This window comes from Miscanthus floridulus, chromosome 8 (genome assembly GCF_019320115.1).
Source record: "Miscanthus floridulus cultivar M001 chromosome 8, ASM1932011v1, whole genome shotgun sequence".
Lineage (NCBI taxonomy): Eukaryota > Viridiplantae > Streptophyta > Magnoliopsida > Poales > Poaceae > Miscanthus > Miscanthus floridulus.
Window position 1 is genome coordinate 195,835,473 of NC_089587.1, and position 4,579 is coordinate 195,840,051.

At 51.7% G+C, this 4,579-nt stretch overlaps 1 pseudogene; it reads left to right on the top strand.

The window, feature by feature from the left end:
- Nucleotides 1-1,740: 1,740 nt before the first annotated feature.
- On the top strand, nt 1,741-2,754 carry LOC136470455 (protein DETOXIFICATION 35-like; annotated as a pseudogene).
- Nucleotides 2,755-4,579: the final 1,825 nt, after the last annotated feature.

The following is a 4,579-nucleotide window of genomic DNA, read 5'->3' on the forward strand; positions in this document are numbered from 1 at the left end:
CCACAACTAATGTAGATGTCCGTCACAAATAATTGGTCCCTTATAATTCGTCTTTTCCAATTTGTTTTTTTAACCGGAACAATGTTTTTCTCTCATAACAAATTAGTTGGAACAATGTTCCGGCTCATTTTTTTAGCGAAGCGAACGAAGCCAATGTAGGCGTAGCTATTTATTAGAGCAGTTTTAACCCAAAAACTATTAGATGTTTCCATGCTCATCAGGTCGTATAGATACGGTCTTACGAAAGAATGGATGGTTTCTTCATAATATAATTTTGCCCAGTTATATGTCTTATCTCTTCTATCATTAATTTATCGTATCTCTTCTTATTATCATCATGGTTCTCGTGTAAGCATAGTTCTTTGTAGAAGAGACCATTTTACTTAGTTGATATCCTAGTCAATGATAATAGTTTTAGGTTAGGATTATCCTAACCATCCATGTACAAAGCGTTTGCCATCATGCTCACATATTTGGAGAGATCACTGCAAATTGCAATTGCCTTCCTCCACGTACGCAACACAACGTGAAGAATTGCATTTTGGGAATCAACATCGCCGCACCGTAGGCTGGAGCTGTACTGCTGTACCCTCAAACTGCTCCAACCGCCCAAATAATGGGAGCTTCGTCTATTAAAGTTCAAAAAGGTCACCATTTGCGTTTATTTTCTCAAAACGCACTTATTTGTTGCCAGATCTTTTCCAGGACAGTGTTCTCGCCAATGGCTTGCTTGCTTCTGTTCTGTGATCGCATCCGTCCATCATGCTGCAAGCCAGCAACATGCCATGAACCCATTACTAATAATGCATGCCTGATGAAAGCTTTTTTTTTAATTTTAATACACGAGTAAACCCCCTCGTTTGTGATGTGAGGAGGCGGCAAGGACATGCCGCAGCAGCAGAACTGCAGAACAATCTCTCTCCTAGTGGACAGGGAGATCATGGGATATGTTACGGAAGGATTAAGTCCACTCTTCTCTTCGCCCCTCAACTATTATGTTGCTCTAATTTTTATTCTCAACTACAAAACCGTCTAATTTAGGAACCTCAAGTTTAAAAACCGTTCACTCTTGATTTCTAGACACGGTTGTGGCTGTTTCGTGCCGACGTGTACCTGGTTTTGACCGCCCCATACGACGCATGCACGGAAGGATAGCGGCGCTCGCAGACGATTTACGCCGCAGAGCGCCGCCTCCGCCGGACTCATCGAGCGCAGGCCGCACCTCCTCCGCCGGCCACCGCGGCCCGCTCCCCGAGCGTAGGCTCTCCATCGTGCTCGTCTTCTTCGCGTCATCGAGCTCGCCACGACAGAGCAGCCGTCTGCCCTCTGCCGCTGCACCTCTCCCTCACCCTCCGGGAAGAGCATCCAGTGGCGCGAGCAGAAGCGCGGGTCCAACAGGGCGCGGCTGCACGGGGAGGCTGTGGCGGCGCGCCAGTGGGAGCAGACCGCGCGGAAGCGGAGGTAGTCCAGGAAACCTCCCGACACTGGAGCGCGCCTGACCCCGGCGGCCCTCCCACGCCGTCTCCCGCGTCCGTTGCTGCACGAGATCCGCTGCTCCTCCTCGTCGGAGATCTCTTGGTGCTCCTCCCCGATGTAGATCCCCTGCACCCGACGCTCCAATCGTCGCCGTTCGCTGGAGATCTCCTGGTGCTCCTCCCCTCGCTCTGGTCCGTCACAGCGCCGAGGCAGGCGAGCACGAGCACTCGGAGACGCCGAGGCAGTGCGTCACGGCGACCGCGGATGGAGCTCGGCCGCGCCGCTCGGCCACCGCGTCGTGGCTTGGATGCGCCGGCGATCCTCTGGACCACCCCTCGGCAACGACCTCGCCCATGGTTGTCGGCCATCCCCGCCCTTGCCCGTGGCTCCACTGAATCTCGCTCGCACAGCTCCAGACGGAGTGTCTCCGGTTGCCCTCAGCTTGAAGCTCTGCTGCACACCGACGAGAACACCTACAGTCATCGCGTCCTCTTCTCAGCGAGCTGCGGTGAGTTGCTCTGAAAGTCTCTCTGTTTCGAATACTCAACTGCCTCCTGTCTACTCTGAATGTATGCTTGATCTAAATGCCTGAATGTTAGCTGAAAACTCTGAAACCTATTAGATGTTACTCTGAATGTTAGATGCCTGAATGATCACTGCCTCCTGAATGTTACGCTGAAGGCGACAGCGAGATTGGGTCTCTCTGTCGTCTCCACCTTCTCCTTTGGCTTCCTCCTCGAGATGGGCAGCGCGCTGGAGACGCTGTGTGGGCAGACGTACGGTGCGGGGCGGCTGGACCGGCTGGGCGTCTACGCGCAGCAGTCCGTCGTGGGACGTGCTCCGGCGGCTCTGGCCTTTCGCCAGGCTCTCCCTCGCCTCCGCCGTCATGCTCTGCCTCGAGATCTGGACGTCTGGTACATGACGGTGCTCGTCGTCCTCACCGAACGCCTCGACGACGCGGAGATCATCGTCGGATCTGGCCGACCGCGCGCCGCCAAGCACGCGGTGGCTACGGTGGTGGCGCAGTCGCTGGCCATGGGGCTGGTGGCCATGGTGCTGGTGCTGGCGTACCGCAACAGCTTCATGGTGCTCTTCACAGGCGACAGGGACATGCAGGCGGCCGTGGGGAAGGTGGCGCACCTGCTGGTGGCGACCATGGTGCTCAACAGCGTGCAGCCGATGATCTCCGGGGTGGCCATCGGCGGCGGCTAGCAGGCGCTGGTCGCCTACATCAACCTCGGCTGCTACTACGCCGGTGCAGTTCGGTTGAGTCAATGACGCGTGGGCTCCACATTGGTCAAAACCGCTCCACGTTGGACAAACAGTCTGTTCGTTTGTTGGTTTCAGCCAGCCCAAACCAGCCAGCCAACAGTGTTTTCCTCTCACAATAAACCAGCACCAGCCAGCCCAAACCAGCCCAGAAACCAATCAGCGAACATGTCGAAAATAGCCTCACCCGCACTCAGGTGCTAAAAATGAACGGTTTTGACAGTTGAGGTACTAACATTAGACGGTTTTGTAGTTGAGGGTCAAAATTAGATCAACATGATAGTTGAGGGCCAAAAGTAACTTAATCCGTTAAAGAAACCATGCACATCAGAGGAACAGGACGAAGGTTAGCTTTTGGCGTCCGATAGCGGGAAATGGAGCACATGCTACGAATGGGGTGCGAGATTTTTTCCTAAAAACAATTAGGACGGATGATCCTGCACCAACAGCTATTAGCCATGCATGGATGCTATCGGAAATTGATCCCGCTCGAGTATGACTAGGCAACAGTTTCAGCAGTACGAACGAAGGTGCAGCACAGGAGACGCACATGACCGAAAAAATTAGAGGTAGCCAGCCCGATTGGGAACTTGGTTTAGCCTGACGCCTGACGATGGGACACCAACAACAATTGATGTACCTGCCTAAGGACATGTTCCGTTACTGTGGAATGACCTTCTAGATAGATTTTTGGCCGGATTACTTTGTTAATTTAAATAATCATCATCAGCAGGAACGGTTCTTGGGCTCGTTCCGGAGCAACCGAACGAGCCCTAAAACATTCTAGGCTAGGCAGGCTAACATGGATTCTTGAGTTTCGAGGGTAACTGTTTGGCAAATCCAATTGTTGTAAGGTGATAAGTTAAACAATGGCTGTAACAGTTCGCCGAGACAAGGAGGACATGCTTGAATAGTTGTTAGCTTTTCAGCTTCAACAATGATGCTTTGGTGCAAATTCTTCAGCTATATGACTATGAGCTCTGTCACTGTAGCCTATTACCAGGAGTGCAGAACTTCTTCAGGCGCTGCTAACATCTCAAGGGCTTCCAGAGAGCCTGCTATGCTATGGAGCCAGCATGGCCGATGGTGCGTGCCACATTGCGCTGCCCTGATCCTCAATAATGATGGAAAAGCGCAATGCGTGCCCATGGACGGCTGGGGCGGGCTGGCTGGCTGGCTGGGCTGGTCAGCCCTCTTACATGGACACTGTTTCAATGAATCAGTCAGCAGTACTTCTCTCACATAAACGAACCAGCAACGATACGAACCAGCCAACCGAACAGGCTGTTGGATCGATCGGTGGCTTTCGTCTTTCATTGCGCTGTTCATATCATGTGTGTTAGGGTTTGTTCTTCCGGTACCTGTCTTCGAAACAGTCCCATTCCATCAACAGTCCCGGACATCCAAAAGGGCACGCCATGTTCTCTCTTCTTGCTCATGTTGCCTGTGGATAAACGCACTGTTCGCTTGACTTATAAGCCGTACTTTTTCAGTAAACGAACAATATTTTTCTCTCACAACAAATTAGCCAACGGTATTTTCAGTCATGCCTTATCAACCAAGCGAACAAGACAAAACGCTACGCATCCGTGCTACACTTGTGGTATGATTGATCCTAATAAACTAAGTAACATGGTGTCACGCCAAAACATATGCCTGTTCGGTTGGCTGGTTCGTATCGTTGTTGGTTCGTGAAGAAGTACTGCTGGCTGGTTTGTGTGAGAGAAAAATACTGTTCCGGCTGAAAATTTACGACCGTTTACGACAAGCCACAGCCAAACGAACAGGCTGATGGCCGTGCTATTTGAAACTAGCATGGTTAATTAAATTAACA